We start from the raw sequence: 18200 nt of genomic DNA, 5'->3' as shown, positions 1-18200 counted from the left end.
TCTCTTTGTCATAAAAACTGATGACTTAGCCAGGATCCCTGAAACATCTCTTCTTGTAATTCTTGTAACTAGAACAGTTTAATTTGTACCAATATATTTGAATTCAACTTTTAGTGATTTTTAACAGATTTACGTAGAAAAAGTTTGAGTTTGACATTTTTACCTTGGACAACTGAAAGTAAAAGTCTTTGTAGAACAATCTTCCTTATCTGTATGTTTTACTGGAGCCTCTCTCAGGGAAATTATCCACAACAAACTGCAAGTTCCTTTGTGTGGTCATTAATAGTAGCCTCATGGCACTAGTTGATTGAGAAAAATACCAAAACCAGATATTGAACCAGGAAACTTGTACTGAGTAAAAGAAGTTCTAGTAGGTCATTACTCTCTTGTAGCCTGCCATAGCACTATTCTTCCTGTCTAAGTTTCCTAAAGGAATTGCAATCACCCTTGCATCAGGGCTTTCTGCAGTGAGCTAACTTTTCTTTAAGGAGGCTTTTGACAGTCAACCATTGCCTTTTGCTGGTAACAAACTTAAAGATTAGTACCAGAGAAAATACAATACAAAAGAGTCTTTCACTTCTTCAAGACTATCTGTCTACTCTTTGAAATATTCTTACAGAGGACTGACTTTCAGAATCTCTCCCTGTTGGAAGGCATCCTTCTTCCAAGCACAAATCGAGGAGCCAACCCATCCGTCTGCAGGTCTCCTCTCCTAATGAACAGTCCCAGGCCTTTTAGAAAAACACATGACTCCTCAGCTCAATTTGATTCCCAGTCGATGAGTATCAGGCTGTGGGTACGGGATAGGGATGGACTGATCCTGCTGGAATTTGTCAGTAATGGCAATTTATGGCAGCGTTTTGGATAATACTTCTGAGGGGACTCTGTGGTTATCTTATCTCCACATGTCAATGGAATGCAAAAGATTAGTAGGTCATTTTAAACATGCCAAACTGTATTCTTGAAATACAATGAAGCTGGAAGAATTTTAATAAAAGTCAAGTATTTTGATCAAGCTGGTAGGAAAATATATAGACTTGCCTCTCCATATTCTATATGCTTTACCCTAGAAATTGCATATTGTGCAGTAGCTCTCTGAATCAGGCTAGGTCAATTATAATGTTGATCAGGGATATAGTTTTTCTTCTGGTATTTTTGTCCTAGCTAACACCTGTAACATGCAAGCAGTTACATTGGCATTTTTTTGGTTACAGCTATGTCTCTATCCTTATCACTGTATGGAGGGCCTTGTTACACGGTACTTTTAGGCAAGGCTATGCAGCTGGAGTGGGGTGGAGCTTGGCAGTTCAGCAGCTGCAGTGTGGTAGCCCAAGGCCAGTTCCTGCTGACTCTGTGCTCTGGCAGGCTGTGCAAGGTCTGAGCGCTGGCTCCCCCAGCCTGGCTCACCCAGAAGCAGCCATGGTTGGCAGGCGCCTGAAGCCTCTGAGCCCCCGGAGGGAGAGGTACAGGGACAGGATGGGACTTCCTACCCCCACTGGACAATAGCGTCATGTAGCATGAAGCATGTTGTGATGCTATTGTGCAGTAGTAACGAACTACTGTACCATCATTGTCACCTAAAAGCTGTCCAGCAATGGTACTGCACAGTAAATCTGGTTAATCATTTAGTACTTGTGTATGCATGGACTAAATGACTGTGCAGTAACAACTGCACAGTCAGCATTTTGTGTAGGCGCAGCTACTGTGTGACTCTTTCACTAAGCCAGACAACGCTAAGATGATTAATATTTGTTCAGCTTACAGTGTACGGTGTAACAAGGCCCCAACAAGTCTTTTCTAGATTAGACTTCAGTGTAGATCAGTGCAGGTGACGGGTAGTCAAAGCAAATTTTTCACCTTTCTGTGTGACTGCTTCACTAAGCCAAACAACACTAAGCCAATTAACATTTGTTCAGCATATAGCATAATGTGTAATAAAGCCCTGACAGACCTTTTCTAGATTAGAGCTTAGGGTAGATCACGTGTACCTAGACAGGTCTTTGTAGTTTTTGCAGTGAGTTAATTTAAACATCTTTACAATGTTTAGCCTTTCTTCTTCCCCTCCACTCACACTCACATTCTCAGGTGACATTCAGTGTATGAACCTCATCTGGGCCAAAACCTCTTCTATGCTTGCAAGCACCAAAATGTCATCCAAGCGTGGCAGAGAGCAAACAGACCTAGGCATGGCATTTAAACAAAGCTGACAGTTTAAAAATACTGACTGGTAACTAGTACAAGGAGAACTGGGGGAAATTTAATAAGTAAAATAAAGAACCCTCATCTTTACCACAGGTTTTTGAGTAAAAATGAAATTTGACAGGTCCAAATGTAAACCATATGAAGGGAGCACTCTATCTCCATGAAGCTGTTCTCCACCAGAGATTCATGCTAATTCAATAACAATACCTTGCTTCCTTCTCACCAGCCAGCACCAAACAACTCTGTCCATCTGGAAGCTATTTCCCAGGCCTTGATAAATTGCCCTAAATCTGCCCTCTCAGCATTTGTTTTTCCTTGTTTGATGTAGGTTTGAAGAAAATCCTGTGTGGAGGAGTGCATCGATGAAGTAAAAAAAAAAAAATCTCTTATTTCAAATATAATGTCATGCCATTGAGCTAGAGGGTTTTACAGTGTTCCCTGAGTTAGGATATACATTTTTCTGGGGTTTCAGCATTCATGGCAACCTTTAGAAAACCCTATGTACTACTTCATTGAAAACTGAGTGACCAGTTGCCCATCAGTTTATGGTATCTTCTTCTGGTTGCTGTGGAAAATATGATCATGGAAGTAATAGACCCACAATCTCTTTGCATTACCAGGTGTAAGGGTGGTCCAAATAAAACTTCATTTGATGTTCTTTGAAGTCTTTCTCCTTATTGAAATGCACATCAATCAGTTGCTTGTTAGAAGTGTACTTTCTTGTAAAGCACTGTATATTTCAAGTTTGGGAAGCCTTAAAGTCAGGTAACTAACAGATTGTTCAAACTCCACATCTGAATTGACAGACCAGTAGGCAAGACAATTCTGTTTAATGAAGACAGAAGTATAGATTGCCAGTTTTAAAATGGGCAAAACTAAGTGCTGATAGTTATCTCTGCTGCTGCTCTCTCCACAGGTTCATTGATGAATGTGTTTGTTATAGATAAACCATGTAGAAAACCTTGCCTTCAGGATTTTCTCTTTAAAAAGGGTTTCTGTGTAGTCAGTGGATAGTATAAGAGTGCCACCTGTGGGGACCAACAGGATTTACTAGGAATAGCTTCAGGATGTTATACAAGCTATCTGAAGCTATGGAACTTAAGTTTACTTAATGCAATTTCCATAGAAATCCTGACACCTTACACTTTCATACTAAATATACATACATATTTACAGTTTTATCACCTCCTCTTTTCTGTGTAGAACTATGAGATATTTAAAAAAAGATGTTCTTGCTAGGACATGGGGGATGAAGTGACATAAAATGGGTTCTGAACTACTTCTCTCTGGTTTTTCTTTGCCTCAAATGCTGAGCTGTGTCAACTAGAAAATAGCAGAGTTTTAATTCACACATCCTATTGAGTAAGTGCTTTATACAATCACTATGAGATGCAGCACAAAGGATGTGGATAAGTTAGAATGAAATATAATGACAAGCAAATTGGGAGGTTATTTGAATGAGTTCTCAGAGTAGGTATAGTAGGAAAATCTGAAGAAAATGATGGTAACAATAACCAGATGAAAAATGTTCTGCATTTAAAAGCTTGTCTAACTCTATTCCAAATATGCAGTTGGTCCAATAGAAGATATCCCTAAAAAATACTAAGAAATCCTCGTCTCTTGCTAAAAATAAGTGCATTCTGACTGCTGTTCTCTGATAACAATATAATTGGATATGTATGACATGGAGTCTTTTATTAATTCTTTTTAGTATCTTCCTTCTAGTCCAAGCTTAGGCAGAAATCAGAAAAAAAGAATCATCAACATGAATTTAGTAATAATGTTATTAGCCTCCCTCCCCCACAATTAAAGGAAGGGCAGAACATGCTGTGCCTAATATGAAGGAATAAGTCAAAATAAGGATATTTAAGGGAAAGAGTATCTCTTTCCTGCCATTGTGCTCTCTCTAAACTATGATTGCTTGACTAGAATGAAACCCAGATCGGAGTCTAACCAAGCTGTGTAATCCAACTCTTTCATCACTTTGCAAGTCACTCTCTCTGAGGGTGAAGGTGAATATTATTTAGAAAGTACAGAGCATAAAACACACAGCCCATATCTTAAGCATCACTGATGTTACTGACACTATGGTTTCACAAATTCCACTTGCTTTCAGTTCCATTCTAGATTTAAGTTCAAGGAATATCCTAATTTACACATACCATATCATCACATACCTGTTGTGCTGTTGTAAGGCCCCATTTGCCATTTATAATCCAGTAAGAAAATACTGAGCTGGGACAGAGGTGCTCAACCTCCAGCCCACATGACATAGCTCTGCAAGTTGGATCTCGCATCTGGCCTGCAGGATCCAGAAATTTGACAGCAGGGGAGTACTGGCAATTAACACTGCCACCACTTCATTGCTTGAAAATTTACAAGTCAAAAGGGCCGGATGACATGGCCCTATACATGGGGCCAGAGCTGCAGGCAAAACCCAGATTGGGACCCAGTCCAGCACAAAGGGCCCAGGCAAGACCAGGGGCCCAATCTGGTGCGGGGGCTGTGCCATGCACCAGGGGTGTGTGAAAAAGGCCGTATTCAATTCGGATTTGGCCCAGATCAGGGGACAGCGACTCTATTCATTGATTCAGATCACTGTCCTGATTCAATTCAGCTGAATCTGAATCTAAAGATTTGATGCTGATTTAATTCAGCCCTACCATACATTAGGTTGGTCCCTCACCCAACTTGGGCTCTGGCTCTGCACACTGGATCAGGTCCATGGACTGATCTGGCCTGCAGGGCTGAGATGCTGGGCACCACTGATTCAGGAGGACAGTTCAACTGGAGAAGTCCTAGATGAGGCTCTGTGACATCATAGATGAAGCAGCTATTGAGACAAGACCCTCACTGTGGCATATTTTAGATGTGAAATTCAGATACTAATCCGATCAAAATTTTGCTCCGGTAACTATTTTTTCCCTTCACCAAAATCTAAGCTGGAAACATAGAATCCTGGAAGAGGAAATTATATGTTTCTTGAACACATGAAGTGCTAAATAAATAATTCCTAGGCACAGAGCAGGAAGTGCCTTAGAAATATTGTAAAATTAACAAAATTAACTCAAAAGCAAACAATTTAATGAAACATTTGCATACACCATCATTTTCTGAACAGCTTGAGTAGCTAAATGTTTTTAAAAATCTGGCCTTGTTCATCCTGTGTTTGTCTAACTTCAGTTAGACAGACTTGAGAGGGGTTTGGATGGAGTAAGTGATCAGAGTTTAGCTTATGAGGTATGTCAGCTGTATGAGATAACATGTCAGGTCTCATTTCTTAGACTAATACCATTTGGAAATACAATTCCTTGCTTTTGTTTCTTTGGCTCTATTAATATATGTGTATAAATCTCCCTCTGCATTAGTCAGTGCAAGAATAAATCCACTAGTCTGAATTCCAGGAAGAGGAGACATTGGAAGGAACTCTTAAAGCTAGACTGCCTTCTTCCATATACGAAGGAGAGTTCAAACATGTCAGTCTTTACATGTTATCCTATCTGGGCCTCTCTTTCCATTAATGTGTCAGGATAGAGGGGAGAGGCAATGGAATGCAAGTATCTTGCCAAGTTTTATTAGTGTGAAGAAATCAGTGCAGCAAAACAGTGCTGCTGCTAGGTGGTTCTGCCTTAATAAATTAGACTCACATCCTCATTGTGATGCCATCCTTGGAAGCCAAGAGTGTTGTTTTTTTAAGTTACAATACTTAGAATGGTTATTAATGGATGTGGGAGAAGCATTTCCTGCTCGCTCCAAGATAATGAAAGCTTAAGAGGTTGAGAGATAAGGGAGTAGTAATGGTTGGCCTTTCAAAATAAAAGTCGCTGTATGTGAATATGAATTTTGTAGGCAGGGGCCAGTAGGGGTTGTAATTTCATACAATGCCCCACAGCAAGAATACTGGAAAGGGAAGGGGTAGTGTAGTGTTCCTGTACACTCTTACAAAATTTATTCAAGCTTCCCAAGATAGTACTGTGCATCAGTTAGCTATTGATTTTTCTGTGTGTCTTTTTCCCTATTACACAAGGTTTAGACAAGGTGGGGATTTACATCTACAGAAGCATAAAAATGAAAAGCTTAAGGAAGGATTACAGGCCACAGTTGCTGGCTGAAGGTACTGAGGCATATACATACCCACCAGGAGCCCTGTAATGCATTGTGGCATGGTCTAATGAGGAGTTTTAATAATGAATCCAAATCTGAGGAGGTGCTTCCATTTGCATTAGGGCTGCAAGAAAGCAGATGTTCAGCAGCTTGAGGCATTCACTTTGATTGTTCAATGTTGCATCAGAAATAAGAGGTGAGCAGCTAAATAAAGGTGACTTTAAATGAATTAGTGAGCTGGGAAGTTATGGCCCAGAATCTAGAGAAACAACTTACTGAATCATCTTCCACATCCTTCTGTCAATGCAGGACTGCTCCCCATTGTACCTTTACTAGCATTTTGTCCAATTCGCTTTATATGTCTGAAGTAACGAGGCTCCCCTCCTTTCTCTTTCCCATTCCACTCTCAGGAAGCTTTTATTCATGTTGAATTTGAATTTCCCTTTATGCTTAACCTAGTCATTGCCTTTGTTATTACACTAGGTATAAGTTCCTTTCCCTCCTTTGGGGTCCTTGTCCTTCAGCTGTTTATCAACTGTTCTATTCCTGCTTAGTCAGGGTCTGTGTATTTAACTCTTCATTTTTTTCTTAAAAATTTGGCTCACCAAATCCCAAAACCATAGTGAAGCAACTCAAGCAGATGGTCACCCAACACAATGCTCTGATATTCGAGCCTCTTGGGCTAGGCTCTCAACTGTTACCCTTAGGCTTTTCATGTTTAGCCTTGGTACTGACTATCTAAAGGCTAGGGACAGGCATTACACATAAACCAGTTTAAGTGATCAGAAACTGGTTTAACTCTGTAATAGAACAGCCATTCAGTGCACATAACCCAGTTTCAAAATGGCTGAAACCAGTTTGAGATAAACCTAGTTGAATGTAGTATCAGACTTAATTGATTTGGCTCAAACCAGTTCATGCAATGTTGGTCCCAGACTCCTTTCTGGTTTAACTTAAACCAGAGTCCGTCAGTATCCCGGTATGCTGTCTGGGCTGGGCTCTCTGCTCCAGCAGAGCGGGGCTGGCACCACCCCTCTGCTCCCCAGCTGGAGCAAGGACAGGCAGGGGCAGGAGTCTGGCCAGAGAAGGGTTTAATTCCCCCCCTCCCTATGCCACCAGCAAGGACCTGAGCCCAGTCTGCCAGGTGCTCCCCCCTCACTGCTGCAGCAGCAGGCCAGCATGGCCCCTGATACAGAGGAAGCAGGGAAGGGGGTTATTTCTCCTCTCTACCCCCAGGGGATCTCAGCCAGGTCTTCTGGCCCCAAGCACTGCCACCACTTGCTCCCTGTTTGGGCCAAGTGACGGAATAAGTCCCACTCGGACGCTGGAGGGAGGGGAAATAACCCCCATCCCTGCCCCCTGCAAGGGACCCTGGCAGTGACATCCATGTTCTGCAGCAGCTTTCCTCACCCTGCAGCCTGCTGCTTGGAATAGGCTCACACTAAGGGATATTGTGACAGGGGCTGCTGCCTCTGTCATGGTTGCTTCCTCCCCAACCACTCCAGCAGCTGGGCAAGGGTGGGGCCAGATGCCGGCCGGCAGGGTCCCATGGGGAGGTGGGACAGGAACAGGGGTTATTCCTTCTGTCTGGCGTTTGGCGGAGGGGACAGAAGGGACCCTATTCCACTGCTTGCCCCAAGCAGGGAGGGAGCAGTGGCAGTGGCAGTCAGGGCAGACAAACCCAGCTGCAGTCCCCCGGGGGCAGTGGGAGTAGAGAGGGAAATAACCCTCCTCCCTGCCCCCTCTGTCTCAGGAGCCATGGTGGCCCGCCACTGCAGCAGCAAGTGGGGAGTACCAAGCAGACCTGGCTCAGGTTGCTGCCAGTGGGACAGGCAGGGGGGAATTAAACCCCTCTTTGGCCAGTTCAGTCCAGGCTGGCCCTACCCGTTCCCCCCAGCACAGCTTCCCTGCAGCCAAGGGCATATTCCAGCACCCCTGGCTCCTGGCCTGAGCAACCTGAGTGCGGCCTGAGTGCCTCAGTCCAAAGGGAATGTCTCTGCTGTTACAAACCAGTTCAACCTAGCCAGGTTAGACTAACCTACAAAGACTTAATCAATTCAGGCTTTGGCTTTTTGAATGTCTGTCCCTAGCCAAAAGGGTACAGCCCTCTAGCCAGTTCCATTGCTGAGTAAAGTTTGGTAGTATTACCTGTACTTTGAGGGTAATTGCTTATTTTTGCATTCCTTGGGAATGACTTAATTGATGAATCTGCTATAGGCAGTTTAAGTCTGTAAGGAAAACAACTTTAATTAAAAAGTCAAAGTAAATCACTTACCGTCAAACAGAACTAGTAGGTTAAGGATGTATCTAACCTAAGACTGAACCATTTGGTCCTTTAATTAATGACCAATTGGTACATCGCACAAGTGATATGGTTGTCTCCAAGCTTCTGCCTCTTTGACTCTCTCATACTGTCTGTTTTTGCCAACCAGCATCAGTAGCAGTTGCTAAGCCTTGCACAGGTTGTATAGACTTTCTCCAGTGGAAAAAGTGTGTTGGCAAAAGCATGTTAAGTCAATTTACATTTACACTAAGGCTTTAGCAGAAGTAGAAATGTATCAAAAAATAAAATCATATGTTAACAAAAGATTCTAGGATATAGCTGGTCTCAGCAAACTGGACTGGCATGGCCGCTCTGAATGAGCTAGCTTGGTGCTAGAAGCGGTGAGCAAGACCACATTAGCACAACCCTCACCAATACCAACTCATAAGAACCATGACTTCTTGATGGGCAGTATCTAGTCTTTAAAAGTTGTTTTTGTATTTTATGCATTAAGAAGAGAGGTTCTGGGTTTGGATGGAAAAGAGCGAAATACAAATTTTCTCAGCAGCTCAAGGGGAAAAGCATAATGGCATAAGGTTTGTTTAATTTGCCCCCGAAGTCATGGTGAGAGAAACTATTTTCAAAGCTACCAGCAGTTCCCATTCAGTCAAGCACGAAGTTTAGGCTTTAGAGTCAAATTGCTGAAGCTTAAGTGCATCAGTGGGTACCAGTGGAATTTTTCACATAGGTAAGTGCCTGGCTAAATTAGAGCCTAGGAACATCTCAGTTTAAGATTCATATGTTTTGAACAAGCCCATGTTAAATTTCAGCTCCTGTGGTGGTAGCTAGGCTGCCTTCATACAACAAAAGTGCAGTTACTGATTTTGTTATTATTCTTAGTTTTAAAAGGAGAAAAAGTGGTTATCTTTTAATTTTTTTTTTTTTATTATTACTTGCTGTTTCCAAAATGACTTAACCCAAGTGATTTAACCATGCCCATGCCCAGCAATGGAGTGTGACACTACCTATGGCCATCACTCATCACATGGTCTTTTGTGATGTGGTAACATATTCTGATGTTACAACTTTTATGAGAGAAATGAATCACACCAAAGTAGTATTTTTTTCAGCATGAAAATCACATTCTTGTCTGAAAATGTTGTATCTGTTATTCCTGGTGGCATCTACAGTCACCTATAATAAATAAGGCTTTAAACTAAGATTGCTGGGGGATGGGGAAACACTCACTGGAGCATGCCCGGGGACCAGCACACAAGAAAGCTTCAAAGTTGGGGACACTTGGAGAGCCGCTCTTGCAAGAGCTGAGGAAATGGTTCTCAATTGGAGGACTCAGGTGCCTGTACACTAATACCAGGAGCATGGGGAACAAGGAGGAGGAGCTATCCTTTCTACTCTCCAGTGGGCATTACAATTTAGTGGGGATTCTGGAGACCTGATGGGACTCCTCACATGATTGGAACATAGCTATAGAAGGCTATGCCCCGCATAGAATAGACCGAACAGGGTATAAAGGTGGAGGTGTAGCTCTCTATGACAAGGGACAGACATTCAAACAATGGCCAGCACTTTTAGAGAGCAGATTAGAAAAGATAAGGCAGCAACTGAATTTAAACTAGCAACAGAAATCAAGGACAATAAGAAGTCCTTCTTTCGGTATATAGAGAACAGGAGGAAAACAAATGGAAGCCTGGTACCACTGCTTAACAACACAGGACAGCTGGTTACTGACACTCAGGAGAAAACTGAACTCCCGAATGACTACTTTCCTTTGGTATTTCACTGAACTAAAGGGAAAATCATGCTAGATAGGGTACAAAATGGGCATGGTGGGAATGACCGCCTTCCTACTGTTGATGTTAAGCTGGTGCATGATCCGTTACAAAAGTTAGACAATTATAAGTCAGCAGGACCAGATGAACTTCATCCAAGGGTGCTGAAGGAGCTGGCCAAAGTCATCACAGGACCTCTGAGGAAACTTTTCCAGAATTCATGGCAGTTGGGGGAGGTCCCTGAAGACTGGAAAGGCCAATGTTGTGCCCATCTTCAAGAAGGGGAGTAGAGAGGACCTGGACAACTATAGGCCAATTAGTCTAACTTTTATCAAAGAGAAAATCCTGGAAAAATTAATCAAGTTATCTATATGTGATACACTTGCTGAAGGTAGGATTCTGAATGACAGCCAGCATGGCTTCATTGTGGGCAGCTCTTGTCTTACCAACTTCATCTCCTTCTATGACCAGGTAACTTGCCACCTGGATAAGAGAGAAGAGGTCGACACTGTATACCTGACTTCCGAAAGGCCTTTGATCTGGTATCCTATGATGTTCTCATGGGAAAATTGGAGGATTGTGGGCTTAACTGCTTGACAGTTAGGTGGGTAGGAAGCTGGCTGAGGGGTAAGACCCAGAGAGTCCTAATGAACTGTGTTGTCCTGGTGAGAAGTGGTTAGTGGTGTCCCTAAGGGGTTGATGCTTCGTCCAGTGCTTTTCAACATCTTTATCAATGATTTGGATGTGGGGGTGTAGAACTCACTGGCCAAGTTTGCGGACAACACCAAGTTATGGGGGAGTGTGGTCATGCTTGAAGATAGGCTGCAGATATAGATGGACCTAGACAGGCTGGCAAGTTGGGCGGATTGAAACCAAATGAAGTTCAACATTGAAAAATGTAAAGTGCTCCATCTGGGGATGAACAATTCCCAACATACTTACAGGCTCGGTGGCGCCAAACTGACTAGCACCATGACTGAAAGGGACCTGGGGGTAATAATAGACCATAGTATGAACGTGAGCCATCAGTGTGATGCCGTAGCCAGCAGGGCAAATAATACTCTGGGATGCATCAATTGGTGCATCTCCAGCAGAACCAAGGAAGTGATTCTTCTGCTTCACTCAGCATTGGTGAGATTGCAGCTGGAGTACTGTGTCCAGGTCTGGGTGCTGCTGTGTCCAGGACATGGAAAAGCTTGAGAGAGTCCAGAGAAGTGCCACCCATATGATCAGAGACTTGCAAGGCAAACCATACAAGGAAAGGCTGAGGGACTTGGGACTCTTCAGCCTAAAAAAGAGAAGGCTAAGAAGGGATTTGATAGAAGCTTACCACTACATCAGGGGAATACATCAAGGGCTCGGTGAACACCAAACAGGAGTAATGGCCACAAATTCCTGGAAGACGGTTTCAGGATTACCACTAGGAAAAACTTCTTCACAGTCAGGGTGTCAAGACTGTGGAATAAACTCCCTCCAGAGGTGGTGCAATCAGCTACCCTGGAAATCTTCAAGAAGAGATTGGATGGTCACCTCGCTGGGGTTACCTGACCCCAATTGTCTTTCCTGCCTAGTGCAGGAGGGTCCATTCTGGCCTTTTACAATCTATAAATCCATAATAGAAAATGAAAGCACTGGCCCCTCTTTAATTTTTTTCTATTACAATTCTGAAATTTTAATGAAATCCTTCTTTGTCCATTTGTTATAATTTGTACATAGTATGTCTGCGAATATCTATATAAGGGCATTCAGGAGTACTGGATTTATTTTTAACAGGAGCTAGGATATTGATTAGCTTAAGTAAATTAAGTCTTTGGGAGTATTCCACAGGTGTTAGTCTTGGATTTAAAGCAGACTGCTTCCTGTCCATTAGTACAGTACACATACCTTCCTTTGTAGACTTTCCTTTCTCCTGATTGAAAGCCCTGAAACCGTTTATCCATAAGAAATGTTGCAGTGCAGTGGAGGTCCAAACACAAAATCTGGATTTACACAAGAGCATATATTATTGATAGGTAAAACTCAATTACCCCCAATAATCAAATTTCCTACTGATAGAGTTGGTGTCAGAATTTCTTTTGCTAATAGCTTACATCTTTACACCTTGACTTTGACAGTCATATTCTGCATTACTAGCTACTAAGATAACGATAGGTGTAGCATACCCTGGAGAATCATAAATCTTTTTTATTTAAATAAAATGAGGCTTAAGAGAGCAGAATTGGCCTAATTTACTATGAATTGACAATTGTGATTTATTAACAAGGACAAGGAAGTCACTAAAAAGTGCTGCTGCCATGGCCAATTATTGTTTAATCAGGTGCCAGATGAAGCCAAACTGGTACAGAAGATAACTATGCAATGCTGAAGACATGGGGATATAAATAACTTTGCGCTGTATTTTTACTACAGTCACTAGTGCTGTGAAAGTTTTCAGAAGCATGTAAGTCATCCAAATATGATGGTGGAACAAAAATGAAATAAATATATTGATTTTCATCTTTTCTCCTTCAATCACTTCTGGTGGTTTTTCCACTAATATTTCTCACCATGTGTTTGAACAATCCTGGGAATAATTTAAATTGGATTATTATGTCAGTGAAGCTTATAAGCATATATATAAAAAAGAAAAGAAAAATGTCTGGCTGGCTGGGTGAACAAGCTGGTCCAGTTGACATCAAATCCATTCTGAAACTTAGTCCAAAAGCCAGAGGTGACCAGAATGATTTTTTGGATACATTTTAAGTTAATTAGATTATTAATAATAACTGTCTTAAAATACGACTTTTTAATAGTTAGGATAATTAGACATTAGATTATTTATCACCACAAGCAGTAATCTCATCTAGAGGTGGAAAAAACATGAAAGATTGTGATAGAGTCGGCATTAACAAAGAATAGGTGCTACCTTTTTGTAACAGATGAACAAAATCTGTAGGAGTCACTGCTTCTACCTGGCAATCTAAGAACAATCAGGGCCAAAAGTAGTTGGCTATTGTCCATGCCAAATAATTTTTGTACATGCCTTTAGCAGATGGATCAGGCACAAACCCTGCCAAGACTTGTTGTTGCTTAACCCTGCCAACTAACATCATCTGCAGTTTATCCAAGCTGAACTTCAGTCACTGGATTTTGGGTAGATAATATAGGGTAAACTAGGAAACTGCATCACCTGGATGTGCTGAAAAACAGACATCTATCTGAGTGACTTTAGTTTTGTGAAGTGCAGTGATGTACGTGCAGTACCTCCCACAGCAATGTAATTTGCCATAAAATCCTTTATCTCAAGAGGTTTCCGTAGTAAAATATTAGTGGGACAGAATAGTACAGTGAATAAACTATTTTTCAGCTCTATATTTCATATCCATCCTTTCAAAGGAATTTTGATTAATCATGTATTGTAAAGCTATTTTAATTGTTTTATATGGAACATCTCTGATTATGTCACTGAGATCCAGGTATTTTCTTCACACAGAGATGCACCCAGTTTGATCCTCATATTCCCTTCTTTGAAGAGGTCCACCTACTTTGCAGCAGTTCACATTATAGGTTGACATGCTTTTTTAATGAGATTTTATTTGTACATTGCATTTAATTAAGTTCTCTTTAGTCTCAACACAGATAATATTGGTTTCTTATATAATTCAACAGCTTAGTGATATAACAGTTATAAATGGGACTTCATAAACTTACTTACCAAATGTATCTGTTAGCTATACTGACTGGATAGCTGACTTGATCCCATCATTTTGCTTAGCCGTCTTTTGTCAAACTCCTCTTGCTTCTCCTAATGTCTACTTACCATGCATCTTACCTCACATAGGTATTAAAAGGAAGCTGTTGTATACTTTGTTTCTATGTTTTTTCCCTTCTTAATGTCCTTTCAAAAGTTTGAACTTAATTTCCCTTTCTCAGAAAGGTGAGGGTTTTATGTTTGTTTGTTTTTGTTCGTTTTCTTTTTCATTTACTTGCAGCTAGATTTTTTTCCTCTTCTCTCACTCTGTCAGCCTATCCTTGGTTCTTATACAGGATAAAGACACATAGCTTTGTCTTGTTTTAGTTACCTCCTTGTTCATATATTCACTGATGCCTTCACCCTAAAATCATATCTGTGCAGGGGGACCTCTATGTCTTTGCTGAGTCCCACTGCCCCATGCAGGTATAGTTGCAAGACCAGAGCAATCAAAAAGGATATCACAGACATCAGCACACTAATGAAAACCAAGCTTAAGAATCTTGGGGTTTCCCTTACCAGTGAGATGGCTCTATGGCAGTGAGTAGAGTCATGCATTAATATCTGTCCTTCCTTAATTTCACAGCAGCAGATATTAAATTACTAAAACCAGTAGATATTGCAGATTTGGATGGCATTTCTGAACTAATAAACATGTAAAGGTAGTGTAAATTTTGGATTATCTGCTTGTAAGTTGCCCTTTAAGCTTATCCTGTGACAGATTTATTTAGTCTTCCCTTGTGCAGTAAAGATGGTTTATGACGCTTTGTTCTGAATATGGGTAAGTTGAGTAGAATGATATGAGGTTGTTAGTTGTGGGATATGTGTGTGTTACTTTGATATTTGGAATATTAATGGATTCTATTATCAGTATGGCATTTTTGTAACTGGTGTTTTGGTGCATTATCTTTCCAAGTGTTAGAACTTCAATATAGGCAGTGTGGCAGAATAAATCAGAGCTCCAAAAGACTGAAGTAAGGAGCTGAGCTGAGCCAGGGGTCAGGATCCAGAGGGACTGAAGTGGGAATAAAGTTGGGGTCTGCGATCCAGAAACTGTTGTCAGAACAGTCCCCCAGACCAGGAGATCTGAGATACTGGAGGCTGCCAGGCAGGAACATAAGCCAAGCTGAGGCCAGAGCAGCAAATGAGGCAGATGCAGGAAAAACAGAGCTGAAACTGTGCTGGGTCAAGACTGAGGTACATTGAGTAGCCAGAATATAGCTGCATAAACTGTCTTTAACTCTAGGGCCACAGCCCATCATGCCAAGCAGGTTAAACCACTAGCTTGCTCAGCCCTAGCCAGGACAGACCAGCTTTACAGGATGCTGAGCATTTAATTGATTGGTCTCCGTTGGTCTTCCTAGATCATATTTAAAAGTCTTTGAATTAGCTTTGAATTTAGTATCTGCAATAATATATGAAAACTGTACCATCTGTTTTCTGTATATTCAGTTTCAACGTGGTCTATTATTTATATAGTGAGAAAAGTTAAGAATTTGTATACATTTGCATGTAAACCTTTTTGTTTGTCCCTATAGTTCATTCTTCTAGATCGCTTTTGTGTATCAGTAAGAATGCAGTTATCTAGAATGAAGCTTTATTTTCAGCTTATGGAAGCCTTATAAATCTCTGTATCTCTCTGAGGCTGTGGAGTTCACTGTTCCTCTCATTCAAAGGGCCAAAAAGTACAGTGTTGTCTCCTGCTCTTTTTCCTGTTTCTCTGGATTTTGCCTACCTGAGTACTCTGAGCTCCTTTAGTCTCTTTCAATGGAGGCACAAACTTCTCCCTAACTTCTTGTCATTGGTGATTATCTTATGCCCACTAAGGAATTATACTGTTGTTTTTTTAACAAAATGATCTTTTATTGACTGCAGTCACCATATGTTACAGCTACAGGAAATTTCTCTTACTTACAATGTAGTTCTCCTGTTTACATGGAACAATCATTTTTATGCCGTCTGTTTTATCACTTTCTTTACCCTGAAAATATTGTCTCTGGTAACATTTCAATAACCTTTAAACTCAGCATGACTCAGTGAAGATTAATGTTACAGAGAACAGGCCAAGGAAGGATGGTGGGATTTTTCATCCTTTTATAAGAATAATTCCAATATTTCATTCTTAAAACAACATAAGGAATCAGCACTAGGTCATGTAACTTCATCTTTCTGCAGATAGTAGTTAGTGGGCATCCTCTTGATTATTTCTGGAGTTACTTACATGTCAGCTACCCCATGATGAAATGCGTTCAGTAGGTTTTTCCACATTTTCAGTAGGTAACAGTCTTTAAACCAAATTTGATCTCTGTAAATGAAGTAATTTCAACAGAGTTACTTCAAAGCTGAGGCAATTGTCCAATTTTTCTCTCATGTAACTAAGTTGAATTGGGACCCTTGCAAGATTTAAATAAAAGGGATTATTATATTTAGTTGTTTATCTCTTGACTTAACAAACCTCCAAATTTTTCTACTTTTCGGAACAAACACAAGTTTTCTTTTTTGTAAGTCACCTTCTAAAACCAGAGTAGAAAATGTAGTCCAGTAAACTTAGCTTGTGAGGCAGGCACATGCCTTTCCTTAAGAAAACTTATTACTAAATTGAATAATTCTGAATAGAAAACTTATCCAGGATATTTATCCTCTTGTTTAGGAACTATATGAGAACTGACTGGGTTCCTCTGTTTCTTTCATCTGTTCTTCATTTTATAAATTCTGAAAATTCCTTCGTTATGAATGTGAAGAGCTTTTGAAGAATTAGGTGTTTGATCTGTATGTACTGATAAAATGGGACTTCAGGCATTTACTCCTTTGGTTAGTCAAAGGACACAAACTCTCATGGCAAAAATACAGAAGGAAAGTCTAAATTCAGTTTGTGCAAATTCTTGTGTACACGATTTTGAAATTTACTTTCCCAGAATATTTATGCTATTAAAATGCAGCTGGGCTATTTCACGTTTATGAAATATCTGAGTAGGGACAAATCAAGGTAGTTGAAAATATGGGCTACATTTTGATGGAAACACGTTTTCTTGCATACAACATACACATTTTTCCAAAATCAACTGCTTGAAATTGGAGTGTGCATTCTAAATAAAGGAAATACAGTGGGTGCATCCACACGTGCTTTACTGCTGAGTAGACTAATTAGCTCCATAGTAAAGCGTCACCATCTACATGTGCACTGATATTAGGACACAGTAAATTAATTAACTCTGCCATAAGATAGTACTGTCGGGAACAGTACTATCTTATGGCAGAGTCATTTCCTAAGCAGAAACACACATGTGGCAATGACTGGGACTGCAGCAGTTTGAGTCAGGACAGAGCAGGCCTCAGGGTAGCAACAGTCTTGGGGGTTTAGCCACATGCCTCTGCAGTTTCAGCACTCTCATGGTCCAGCCATCCCGTCTGCCGCACAATGCCGCCACATGGACCCTGGGGCTGGTCCCCACCCCAACTCTGCTGCCAGCCTGGGGCTGCTTCACCCCCACTTAAACTGCTGTAGTCCTGGGAGCAGCTGCCTGTGGTGCAAACTGCATTTATCACGTCACCTTAATAACATGGGTAGATGCACCCAGCAAGAGCAGCTTTTGTTGCTTTGCTGCTTAGTGAGATTAAGCAAAAGTAAAATCTGCACACGATCTACACTGTTAACAATGCCTTGATTTGAGGATGATCTCTACCACAGCTCATTGATGGGCTCTGTGGTGACACACAATCCACAGGGAACAAATCAGTGAGTATGCTTGGCTCTTTAGATGTTGCTACTCAGTTACTTACTACAAGGAAAGTTCCTTTTTCTTAAATCTGTCTTTCAAAAACAAGGTGCAAATCTTATCCAGATGTGCATTGTGTATGATAAAATACAGTGATATTACAGTATGTGGAATAGGTTCCTTAAATATTGTTATATATAGTAATAGTTTCTGTATCAGTAGGCCCTTATTCTTCACTGGTGAAAGAAAGCTGCCTATGACTTACGAAGTAAAGCAGAGCCAGAGAAGTAATTTACAGGAAGTAATTTGACAAATTTTGGCTTTCTTTTTGTTTAAGAATTATCACAGATAATCAGACTTTTTTGTCTCTTGTAACTGTTGAGACACTTCATATG

At 40.9% G+C, this 18200-nt stretch overlaps 1 protein-coding gene across 1 annotated transcript in view; it reads left to right on the top strand.

Annotated features, from left to right (window-relative positions):
* The window catches only part of SLIT3 (slit guidance ligand 3), a 946021-nt gene that overhangs the window by 830383 nt on the left and 97438 nt on the right, over positions 1–18200 (top strand). The window lies entirely within an intron of this gene.

Source organism: Crocodylus siamensis, chromosome 10 (genome assembly GCF_052110815.1).
Source record: "Crocodylus siamensis isolate JL-2025a chromosome 10, ASM5211081v1, whole genome shotgun sequence".
NCBI lineage: Eukaryota > Metazoa > Chordata > Crocodylia > Crocodylidae > Crocodylus > Crocodylus siamensis.
Note: the sequence above shows the minus strand (reverse complement) of the source record. Positions and strands in the feature narration are given on the sequence as shown.